Below are 13,942 nucleotides of genomic sequence, written 5' to 3' on the forward strand. Positions count from 1 at the left end.
TACAGGAGGAAATATTGGGGGTTGGCAGCCTTGGTCGCAAAGGGTAGAATTAGCTGCAAAGCTATTGGCAAATAGTTTGGCTTTGTCTGATGCTGACGAGATTACCTCAGGTCCTTTGATGATAGTTGGGATAGAGCACACGTTTCTGTTCAGGATTCTGTTTGCTATTTGCCAAAACTGGTGTGAACCAAGCCGCTGCTCAACTACTTTGGACTTAATGAACTAAGCATATAACTGAAGTTATTGAATAGACGACAAACGATATAAGTGAATGCAGCACACTGGCCCAAAAGGAATAAAAGAACATATACGACCAAGTGGGAAGGGTAGTACACTGGGAATTATGTAAACAAATATATCTCGAATGCACAGAAAAGTGGTACAAACATAAGCCTGCAACAGTACTTGAAAACGAGAATCACAACCTCTTATGAACAAACTGATGAATCCATCCAAGCAAGACAACCAGATGTCGTAATAATTTATAAGAAAGAAAAATCCTATCAAATCGTAGACTTTGCTCTTCCAGCTGACCACACCAGAGAAAAGGAGAAACGGAGCAAATACACAGAGCTAGCCAGCGAGCTGAAAGGGATATGGAAGATGAAGAAAATCAAAATAATACCTGTAATAGTAGGAGCACTAGGAACAATCCCGAAAAACTTTGAAAAAAGAATGGTAGAAATTGGAATCAAAGGAATGGCTGGAAAATACAACGAACAAAAATCCTGAAAACAGCTGACATATTAAAAAAAAAAATTAGGATGTAAAAACTAACACACAGGAGCAACAAGTGCGGGTCAGAATAAAATGCTACAAAGGCAAAACATGAAACAATACATGGAACCAAGAACACTGAAACCGCATATTTATAAGTTCTCTAACTCAACCCTTCCCCATTGCCACATCACCGACCCCTTTCCCTCCCAAAAAAATAATTATAAATAACTAAATAGTCAACGACAAAGGAAAAAACTAATGAACTGACCAAATCGCAGCAGAATAACAGGGACCTTGGGGAAGTTTAGTGACACTCAAATCCCAGCAAAGACCAATCGCTGCTGCCAACGAGAAATCAATGGAAGGCTGCTGTTGAGATGATGCAAATTTATTCGTAAATGGTATTGAAAGAGGAGGGGAGAACTGGGAACCTGGGGAAACTTGTTGTCATTCAGCTTCCAGTGAACACCACAGGCTGTTTTCAGGGAAAGATCTATGAAGACATGTTTGAAAGCTCCTATGAGGCAATAATAATAATAATAATAATAATAATAATAATAATAATAATAATAATAATGATGATGATTACGATGACGACAACAACAATAACAATAATAATAATACTACTACTAATAATAATAATTATTATTATTATTATATTAATAATAATATTAATTATTATTATTATTATTAGTAGTAGTAGTAGTAGTATTATATTAATAATAATAATAATAATAATAATAATAATAATAATAATAATAATAATAATGATGATGACGATGACGACAACAACAACAACAACAATAATAATACTACTACTAATAATAATAATTATTATTATTATTATATTAATAATAATATTAATTATTATTATTATTAGTAGTAGTAGTAGTAGTAGTAGTAGTATTATATTAATAATAATAATAATAATAATAATAATAATAATAATAATAGAAGAAGAAAAATAGAGAGGAAAGGAGGGGGACTAATGAATTACTGTCACCTATATATCAAGACCTTGCTTGTATGAGAAGTCGCCGTTCAAATAATCCGTTGATAACAGAGAATTTTTCTTTGAGGAGTAGTTGTCCGAGACATTTCTTTTGTTGAAAAAAATGGTTACAAAAAAAAAATCAACGAGAAAAAAAAAAAATAACCGGCAACAAGAAACGAAAATGGTGGACAAAGAAGCAAAATCTCGAATATAAATCAAACAGATGAGAAGAAATCATGAAACGGCGAAAAGTAGATGAAAGAAACGTGTATAGAAATGAATGATGTAATAATCTTTTTATGTTGAAAACTGCGATGAAAGGCTATTATTTAAAAATAGCGGTGGTTCAAAATGTTGCGGGCGTTGGCTGCAATTTCGACATGAACGGATCGATTTCTGTAAGGGGTATCGTATCAATCTTGAAGAAAAAAGAAAAATGTGGATATCTATAAATTGCAACAAGATTATCAAGGCCCGGAAACCACTCGAGGATAAGGGTTAGATTACTATAATAATAATAATTATAATTATAATTTTATTATTATTATTATTATTATTATTATTATTATTATTATTATTATTATTGTTATTGTTGTTGTTGTTGTCGTTGTCGTCGTCGTCATCATCATCATCATTTTTAACATTATTATTATTATTGTTATTATTATTATTATTATTATTATTATTATTGTTATTATTATTATTGTTATTATTGTTATTATTATTATTGTTATTATTATTATTATTATTGTTATTATTGTTATTATTATTATTGTTATTATTATTATTGTTATTGTTGTTGTCGTCGTCGTCATAATCATCATTTTTATTATTATTATTATTATTATTATTATTATTATTATTATTAAATCGAAGAAAAAAAGAAAAATGTGGAGATCTATAAATTGCAACATGATTATCAAGGCCCGGAAACCACTCGAGGATAAGGGTTAGATTACTATAATAATATATAATCATAATTTTATTATTATTATTATTATTATTATTATTATTATTATTATTATTATTATTATTATTAATATTATTATTATTATCATTATTATTATTAAATCGAAGAAAAAAAGAAAAATGTGGCGATCTATAAATTGCAACAAGACTTCAACAACTAGAAAATCTCTTCCGATCAGAGAATTCGTCTCCATAGCTAGTCGTAGCGTATGTTAGAATTTAAAAATGGGAAATTGTTGGAATAATTGCTTACATGAATGCGACTGAAACAGACACTTTAATGTCTGCTGGATCAGAAAAATAGGAACATTCTGTTTGTTGGAGGGGAGGAGCTGTCGAAGATATTTCGTTGTAGACAGAATGAGTTTAGAGGATTGAACACGAAAAAAAAACATGAGAATGCAAAACAAAATATCCGAAAATAAAAAAAACGAACATGGCGGGGAAAGAAGAAAAAAAAACTCGAATATAAATTATGGAAATCAAACAGATGAGAAGAAATCATGAATTCTGAACGACGAAAACGTAGAAAAGTAGATAGAAGAAACGCGTACAGAAATGGATGATGTAATCTTTTATGTTGAAAAAAAAAGACTGCGATGAAAGAATATCTTTAAAAATTAGCGGTGGTTCCGACCTGACTACAACTTGGATGTGTTCAAGTCCAACGTTAACAAATTCCTAATGAACCGCTCCCTTAAGTAAACACTTCATCAAATCCCCACACTAACGTAATGTACTTGCAATAACCCTTATCCCTTAGTGGCTTCCGGGCCTTGCAAAGTGGTGACCACTGTGTAAAAAAAAAACGTTGCGGGCGTTAGCTGTAATTTCGACATGAACGGATCGATTTCTGTAAAGGCCATGGTATCAATTTCGCGAATTGGGAAAGGTATGAACCTATCTCTATTTTCTTCGGATGTCATTCATCCTCATCATTATCAGCAACAGCTATAGTAACCACGGTGACCACGGCTCTTTAAATCGTAAAGCCATGGAAATCTCGGGAAGACCAGAAAAGACAATAGTTTCCCGTTGCTTTCCGTCTTGATTCGGGGGTATATCTCCGCCCCTTCCCAGTGACTTCAAAAAGCCCCCAGATACCAACCTGGAAATTAATACGATTCGGCGCGGTACATACAGGGCTTAAGCTTCCCAAATGGTCACCCATTTAGTATTTGTCAGGCTCAACGTTGCTTAACTTCGTTGATCTGGCAACAGCAAGCAGTGCTATCTCTAATAGGGCCGCTTGTTCATCTGCGCAACTGCCTCAGGGTATCGTCGTCTACTTGGTACACTTGCGAATATCACACACGTCCATCTATGCGCAGTAGTCCGACTAGTAGCTCCCAGCTCTCACACATGCCACCGTTGTCCTCACTCCATCGCCGCAGGATTTTCCACCTTGGCTCCTAACTTGCTTGCGCAGTTTAGGTGTAGTATCTGTTGTGCGTCAGAGAGAGACACCCTCTGAACCTCCAATGCTCGTGTCCAGTGGAGCGAACCCACAACTACTGGAAGCAGAGAAAACCACAGCTTCTGGCCGAAAGTTATCTCAGTGAGGGAGACAGTCGCCCTATCGTGTTCGCTGCTACGCCTTTTCCTTCTAGGTGAGTTTCCATAGCCTTTTCTTAAAAAAGAAACAAGGAAAACTGCAAGGCAGCAGTGGAAGTCAGAGTTTCCATTTCTTAGCCTTTTGCCGTGATAAGGCCCACAAGGCAGTGGTGTTTGATTTTTGGTTGTCTCCCTTAGTCCTCGCCCAATCCAGGGCACCCACAAGAGAGTGGGGAAGGGGTTGGAAGTCTATCAGAGCGTGTCCATACGTCGGTGGGCCGTAACACACTACTCTCAGGGCCCCTACTACTCCGAGATCCTCTACAGGTTTAGCCTGGGGCCACAAGGCACCTATTTACCGTGTGTGGCCAACGTGAAGTGGTTGTAAGAGTCTTGATGATAGAAAGACTAACACACTAGACGCATCCCTCCCCTGCTGGATTAAGAATCCAAACACAGTATTAGTAATAGTAATATAATAGTATTAATAGTGTTAATATTTTTAGTGGCATTATAATAGAAAAAAATAGAGGTAATAGTATTGCATTAGTAATAATGTTATAATAATATTAGTAGTACTATTATATAATAATATCAATTATTATAGTATTATAATTGTATTATAGCAGTAATGTAATAGTATTTGGAGAATTATTATAATAGTATTAGTAGTAGCATGTTATTATTTATAATAATAATAGTATTAATAGTAATACAAGAGCGCTTATTCATATGTAATATATTGATGTTAGCAGTCTGTAGATGTTCAGTGTAAATGGAGACGCTCTAATATTATTGTAGCTTTTTACAATGTCTCCCCACGGGACAGAGTTAGACACCAGGGTCGTTTTTTAATGTGTAGAAAAGAAACAAAAATAAAAATTGTCTCAGTCGTGAAGGATTTCTCCTCCACTGACATAGAACAAAAAATTGAAGTGCAGCATCCGAAGAGACAGATACTACACTTTGATCTTGACCCGAAGGCCAAGGATGTTCGTTGCTCTGATATTATTGTAGCGTTTTTGTGAAAACTGCAAAAGTATTAATCTAAGCTAGCACAAACGCCCGGCCAAGCCCAGTCGTAAAGTACGCTTAAATATAGTATTTTAATTTTTTCAGATTTCGTATATATTATTATAGAGTTAATTTTCTATCGATTTTTATATGCTATGCATTTGCGATTTCAAAAATAAATAATATATCTATATGGCATGGGTTCATCAGTTTGAATCAAAAACGAATCCCAAACTTTATATATATATATATATATATATATATATATATATATATATATATATATATATATATATATATAGATAGATAGATAGATAGATAGATAGATAGATAGATATAACGGATTTAAATAGCACTGGGGCAAATGCCATTATTAAAATTGAGGACTTTTTTTTTTTTGACGTTTAATCAAGAAACACTACAAAGTCTAAAATCAATCTCCAAAACATGTAGTTCAAAATTATTTGAACTGAATGAAGGGGGGAAAAACGTATGAAAAAAAGGGGGGGGCTAAAAAGAATTAAATAAACGGAAGACGTCTTTCGGCCGATCCTTTTCAACAGTAACATCGGCAATTTGAGAGCAAAAAAAATATATATATAAATATATATCGAGGTCTAAAGACTAAAATTAACGAATGAGGGGGTGAAATTAATGAGGATTGGAGAAACAGAAAAGCATTCTCAAACTACACCCATAAGTTCAAGATTATGGGTGTGTTCTTTTTGCCTACACAGAGTTGGCTTCCGTAGAATAATTGTAACCGCTTCGAGAATTTTCAAATGTATTCTCGAGCGGGATCTGTGTAAAATGGAGAATGCTCCATCCGAATAGCCTCCAGTGCAGACTTGATACTTTAATAAGTGTTCACCAATGGCCGAACTATGAGTATGTAAACGCCCGGATCTTGAACTTATGGGTGTGGTTTGAGAATGCTTCTCTGTTTCTCCAATCTTCATTAATTTTACCCCCCTCATTCATTAATTTTAGTCTTTAGACCTCGATATATATATATATTTTTTTTTGCTCTCAAATTGCCGATGTTACTGTTGAAAAGGATCGGCCGAAAGACGTCTTCCGTTTATTTAATTCTTTTTAGTCCCCCCCCCCTTTTTTCATACGTTTTTTTCCCCCTTCATTCAGTTCAAATAATTTTGAACTACATGTTTTGGAGATTGATTTTAGACTTTGTAGTGTTTCTTGATTAAACGTCAAAAAAAAAAAAAGTCCTCAATTTTAATAATGGCATTTGCCCCAGTGCTATTTAAATCCGTTATAAAATTTTGTACCCATATAAATCTTTATATATATATATATATGTGTGTGTGTGTGCGCGTGTATGTGTGTGTGATTGTGTATATATATAACTTTAGTTCCTTCAGCTATAATTGAAACCGAAACTAATACTTGCTAAAATTATTTATTACAAGAAATGGAAGTACATAACAATTAAACAACTCAAATATAAGCGTGATACAGAAAAGATCACACACGCTATCGTATTAATATATAGATTATAATAGTATTTACCATCATATTATAATAGTATTAGTAGTAGTAGTAGTATAATATTATTTATATAATAATTATGTTATAATAGTATGGGAAGTGTCATTATAATAGTATTGTAATAGTATTAAAATAGTATTAGTTTAGTACTCTTATAGTATTAATAGCAGTATTATAATGGTAGTTGTAATAGTGTTATAATAGTTTAGATAGTAGTATTGTAATAGTAATGTTTGTAGTATTATAATAAACTCTCATCTGGTGGAGGTCTAAATGTTTCAGTGTGACCATCTATTAAAATATATAGGGTGTTATCAATGCAATCATAAATTATGAAGATAGATTTATACAGTTTATTCTCCTATGATCGAGGCATTTGCAATTAATGTTTCAACGCAAAAAAAAACGAAGAAATAAGCAATCGCATAATTGGAGGTTTATTTAGATGTTACCATTGCCTGGTCTTCTGCCAGTGACAAATTAGATGTATCTGATGTTGGCTTACAATTTAACACTTTCATCATAATCCAATAAACTGTATTTGTTATGAATGCAATCACAAATCATAACACAACAATTTACCGCTATACTGTGACTTTCCCTCCACTGTGGGTTCGTTTTTTTTTGTCTACGATTGTATCAGAGAGTGATCCAGACGTAACTCAGTGTCCGCCCAGCTTTCTCGAGAACATGACGTCAACAGCCGGTGTAAGCTGAGCGTCGCCGAGGAAATTAAGCCGAGCGTCGCCGATGAAAGCATAACAAGAAAGGAAAACTTACCTTAAATTTTAAGTTTTCTTAACTGTAAAGAAAAGTGTTATAACAATATTTTTTACAATATATATATATATATATATATATTAAAATAAATAATGTTAAAGATTTTTTTGTTCGAGAAAAGATTTAGAGGTAAGTCAAATAAATATTTTCAAGGATGTTTTTTTGTAATTTTTTTTTCAAGAAAAATTTAAAACATTTTTTTATTTTTGTTTTTTTTTTGGGGGGGGTATTTTTGTTTGTTTTTTGGGGGGTTTTTTTGTTTATTTTTTCAATGAAAACCAGAGAACTAGAAATAGTGAAACAAAACTGGGTGGGATAGTTTTTTTTTCATATTAAAACAGATATTGTTGTTATTTCCTCAGACCGTTGTTTTATTAATGGTGTATGTGCGTGGATCGTATTCCGCATTCGCGCTCGAGGTCTTTCTGTGTTGTTAGCTCGAACGCCCACAAGTGGATGATTTTAGTTATGATGGCAATTGTCAGCCTAGACTTGCCAAAAAAGTTACCAGTCCGGGTGATGTAAAGGTTCGGCATTTGGTAGCCTGACACCTTCAGGCATAGCCATCGCTTACCTTTCCTCTTATAATAAGATTGCACCTGTGTCCACATGTGCACAAGTTTTTGTTCGTGCCAGTAAATTTTTTCTTGACAAAATCAAGGACTCCGGCTGGTGTTTTCAGCTGCTCACTTAAGATTGTAAAATTCATGTTTTTTTTTCTGACGTGAATGTACGAAATGGTAATTTTTTTTTTTGCTTTTTTTTTTACTAATTTGTTTCCTTCTTTTCCTCTTCCAAATTGTCGTCTGCTGCTTTGAATTATCAACTCGCGCGAACGCGCGTCGCGTTGAAAACCATCATGCTACATTGTTATTGGCTCAGCTCTATGTTACGTCAGACAGCTTAATTTTCTCGGCGACGCTCGGCTGTTGACGTCATGTTCGGAGGAAATCCGGTGCGCTAGGTTACGTCTGGATCACTCTCTGCATGAGTACCATATTTTAATCTATATATTAATACGATAGCCTGTGTGTTATTTTCTGTATCACATTTTTTCTTCCGAGTGTCTGTCGTTTAATTGTTATGCCTTTCCATTTCTTGTAATAAATAATTTTACCAAGAATTCTTCAGCAGTTTTGGTTTCGGTTTCGATTATAGCTGAAAGAACTCAAGTTATATATACATACATTCTTTTTTTCTTCATAAGTTTTGGTTTCGGTTTCGATTCAAGCAGATGCACCCAAGCCCTATAGATATATTTTTTTTATTTTTTAAATTACAGGTTTATAATATATAAAAATGGATCGAAAATTGACTCTTATAGTAATATATACGAAATGTACATGAATTAAAATATCATATTTAAGCATATTTTACGATCAGGCTATGCCGGGCGTCCCTGCTAGCTAAGATATATCCTTTTGCAGTTTTAACAAAAGAACTACAATATTATCAGGGTGTCTCCATTTACGCTGGACATCCACAAAAATGCCAACATCAAAGAGTCTATTGTGGAATTTCCACATGTCCCGCTAGTTATTATGATTATTATTATTATTATTATTATTATTATTATTATTATTATTATTATCATTATTATTATTATTATTATTATTATTCCCGATGTCGTAGGCGTCCTTCAGACCTGCAATTGTAGGTACCACCAACAACCTTAGGAAACCCCTTTATCTTTGAAGCTCCTGGTTTGAAGCCGGGATTAAGGGAAATCCTCTGGAAATGAATCGCATTCTTTTCTAGAGAGGCGTTGATAAACGAAATCAGAATTATTATTATTATTATTATTATTATTATTATTATTATTATTATTATTATTATTATTATTATAAATCGAAGATGAAGGGAAAAAAGTGTGGATCGATGAATTGCAGCAAGATTTTAACTGCTTGTGTGAGAAATCGCTGTCAAGATAATCTGTTGCGATCGGAGAATTCGTCTCCATAGCTCTATACGACGACGGTACTTGAGCTAGTCGTACCATATGTTAGAATTTTTAAATGGGAAATTGCTGGAATAATTTCTTTAGGTGAATGCGACTGAAACAGACACGCTTTTATGTCTGATGGATTCAAAAAATAGAAACATTCTGTTTTGTTTTTTTTGCTTGCTTTTTTAGTAGGGGGATTATAGAAGACATTTTTTGTTGACGAAATGGTAGCAGAAGAATGAACGCGAAAAAATCGGAATACGAATAAGTAATTATCGACAAAAAACGAAAATGGTGGACAAAGAAACAAATAACGTGAATGTAAGTAATAGAATTCAAGCAGATGTTAAGAAAGCGTGAAATCTAAACGAGAAGGATAGGAAAGACATGTGTATAGAAATGAATTATGTAATCTTTTATACGATGAAGAGTATTATTTAATAGTAAAAATAAGATGTTGCAGGCGTTGAATTAGAATTCTCGGTTCAATTTCACGAATTGGCAAAAAAAAAAAAAAAGAAAACAAGTGAAGCATGCATGGTCCCCCGTGAGTGCACAGTGAACGAGGCATAAAAAATAACTAAGTTCAGCATTTGCCCCCCGCCATTTAGTCTCAAAAGTCCCCAGGAAACGTCATATCCTGGTGAAAATGACCAAACGGTGCAGTTTTCCCTATCGTACTTATCGAAATTAATTTCAGAAATATTATCTTTCAAGCGAGAGAGGGTGCTTTCAAACGATATGATCTAATCGATAGATAGATGGATGGTCACATTCAATGCTGCTAAGACTAAGCTTGTTTCCTTCAATAACTACAAGAAACCTTCTCTACCACCAATAGCAATGGCCAAGAACACATTGCCTGAAAATACTTCTTTTAAACTCCTCGGCCTAACGTTTACAGGGAATATGAACTGGAATAGATACATTGAGAGCATTGCCAAGGCTGCTGCAAGGAAGGTTGACTCCCTCTACCGTGCTAGAAAACTACTTACGCCTGACAGTGTCCTATACCTCTATAAGGCCACCATTCGCCCATGTTTGGAGTATTGTTATCATATCTGGGCTGGTGCATCTGCTGCTTGTCTCTCGCTCCTGGACAGGGTTCAAAAGAGAGTCGCCAACCTGATAGGTCCTGAACTGTCATCTAGGCTTCAGCCTCTGTCCCATCGAGGAGATGTTGCGTCCCTCTGCCTATTCTACAAATACTTTAATGGTGAATGCTCTGACGAACAGCAAACACTTGTACCTCCCCGACGTAACTACCCCCGACAAACCCGACACGCTACTAAGTTTCATCCCTTTACAGTAGAGATCCCTAGGTGCAAGAAAGCCTTTTACTCCAATAGTTTCTTCCCCAGAACTGCGGGTCTTTGGAACTCCCTTCCGGGATTCTGCTTTCCCAACTGTAACGATATGCAGAAGTTCAAGTGTAATGTTCACAAACATCTTTCTACTCATCTCCCTTCATAATGACACCGCTAATTAAGTCCCTGATAGTATCCCCCTGCTTCAAAGTGGCACTGTGCCTTGTTTGGGGTGAAAATTGAATTAAAAAAAAAAGATGAGAAAGAGATAAGGAGTAGATACACAGATGAGAGAGGGGGTAGGGAAGAGGAGGTAAAGAAATCTCCATGTTAAAAAAAAAAACGACCCTGGTGTTTAACTTTGGGGAGGCATTGTAAATAGGATATTTTTATTTTTTAACCCCTCCGTTATAACCTGTAACTTCTGGTCACATCCTCTTTTTTTCACCGTTGCTACAAAGTTCGTGCTCAACTTATTACAACGTTATAATTAAAAGCTAAACCCCAGGTGAAAAGTTATAGAAATTGTTTTTTATTTAATTCTTTTTTTTTTATAATCTGAAACTTAAGTCTGTAATCAATGATATTAACAGGAAAAAAGTTGGGGTGTTTTTGTGAAAATTGTGGAATTTCGAGAGCGGGGGGGGGAATCTCGCCAACGTCCACACTTTTTTTTCAAGAAAAGATTAAAGCTTTACTTTTGGTTAAGCCTAAATTGTTAAATGTAAGCACAACTTTTTCAAAACTTTTTACAGTAAAGTTTTTTTTTTATATAGGGGTCAACAGAATTGTTTTTATTATTTTTTTAGAAAATATATAAAATATGTTTATGAAAATCGTAATTTGTTAGATGAAAGTACAGGAAAAAATATTCAAGAAAACTTAATTCAATTTTTTTTTTACGGCTGTTCATTGCCAGTGGTAGAACTTTCTAGAAATGAGGTAAGTTGGTTGGTTGTTTTTGTTTTACGGCATATCAACCCTTTTCAGGTTATTTAATGCCGAATCCAAAGATTTTGAAGAAAAAAATTTTTAATAGAATATTTGTTGTTTTCAAGTCAGTTTTTATTTAACCCATAGTTGGGGCCCTAACAGATACTACCACTCCGGGTCAGAGTGGACCTGGGAGCAATGGTAATTAAAGGGTGGCTCTACACTTCCCAAAGCCCGCAAGCTGGGGCCTCACCACTGGATATAGGTTAAGGTCATATCCAGGACCCCTCATTGAGGAACTTTTACTCTCTGCAGGGGGGCAGACGGTGTATTCTGATGCCCCACCGACAGGGCGACTAGAAATGAGGATATTTCCTTAGACATCTTTATTTCGGAGATTTCTTTTTCTAAATCCAGGTACGTCCAAGGATAGAATACTGCTGCCATATCTGGACAGGAGCTGCTAAAAACAGCCTATCCTGCCTTGACAGAGTACAAAATAGACTTCGTGGCTTAGTGGAGGATGCCCTTTTCTCTACCCTGCAACCTCTCTCCCACAGAAGAGACGTTGCGAGCCTATCCTTGTTTTATCGTTATTTCTATGGCAGGTGCTCGTCTGGACTCCAATCTCTGATCCCCCCTCGCCAATCTTTCACGAAAAACACCCGTCTAGCTGAATCCACTGTGAAAAATTTCCCCCACTCTTTATCTGCGCCTTAATCAAAACGCGGATTCCATGAACAAAGCTTCTTTCTTAGAACTGCACGCCTGTGGAACTCTGTTCCGTCTGCCTGCTTCCCACCGGACTACAACTTGGATGTCTTCAAGTCCAACGTTAACAAATTCCTAATGAACCGCCCCCTTAAGTAAACACTTCATTACATGTCCACACTAACGTACTGTACTTGCAATAACCCTTATCCCTGAGTGGCTTCCGGGGCTTGATAAGTGGTGACCACCGTATAAAAAACATCATAAATTCATTCTCGTGCCTGCCATTATTTTTTCTAATTTTTCCCATTCAATTTCTTCAGATTCAGAGACAGCCACATGCTTCCATTTCAATAGCGCTTTTTCATTGGCTGATAAAACGTTGAGCCATTGAATTGAAAATAAATAAATATAATAATACCCTCATCACCACAAAAATAATTTTAAAATTACATTTTTACTAAAAAAAAAATCTGGCGATTTAGTGTTTAAAAAATTTAACGACGCTCCGCTTAATCCGGTGATTGCCGGTTGAACCGAGGCCATAATTGGTGAAAAATTCCGAGGATCTGGGTCAAATTTTACAAGAGTACCGCCAAGGTTGCTACAAAGAAAGTAACCTCCCTCTTCCGTGCTAGAACATAATTCACACCAGAGAGCATCCTATATTTTACAAAGCCAGAGTCCTCAGGACAAAAAAAAACTTACATTTTTAGGTATTTAAAACCAAATTTCCCGTAATGTTTTTTTTTGGCAACAGAAGTTTGTTTATACAAAGTTAATGATTTTTCGGAAAACCGTAGTTGTTAGTTGAAAGTACAGAAAATAATTTTTCAGGACAACTTACAACGTAGTTTTTTCAAGAAAAGTTTTTACGGCTGTTTATTCATGGTGGAAGAACTTTCTAGAAATTAAGATATTTCCTTAAGAATCATTACTTCGGTCAATTGTTGACAGGCCATCGACAGCAAAGAGGGAGGAGATGGGATAGAGGAAATGAAAAGAAGCTTCCCAACCGGTTGAATGAAAAAAAATATAGTTTCAAACTCGCCAAATAGTGCCACTGTGACAAGACTGGAGTTTACGTAGCAAAATAATGTCGATCCCTCCATCACCTAAAAGGAACTAAAGTCCTATGGTCACCGTTACGTTACCATGAAAACAATATAAACATTTTTTGTTTTTGTTTTGTAATTTTAAACAATGAATACCATTTTTACTGATAAACAATATCACTAAAAATAGAAATATTAAATTATCAGAACATGTAAAAAAGTTAATAAATAGAATTTTATAATTTTACGAAATGTAAGAAACTTCTTATTTTTTTATTCAAAGTTGAATCACGTGAGTATTATTAAATCACGTGATTAGTTATAAACAATATAAAATTACAAATTAATATTAAACACGAGTATTCTACTGCGATTTATTAATTGCGATTTATTAATTTTCACGTCTCTCACAACTATGGTCACCACTTTTAATATAAAAAATTATATTGTT

This window comes from Euprymna scolopes, chromosome 22 (genome assembly GCF_053919585.1).
Source record: "Euprymna scolopes isolate OS-2025 chromosome 22, ASM5391958v1, whole genome shotgun sequence".
Classification (NCBI taxonomy): Eukaryota; Metazoa; Mollusca; class Cephalopoda; order Sepiida; family Sepiolidae; genus Euprymna; species Euprymna scolopes.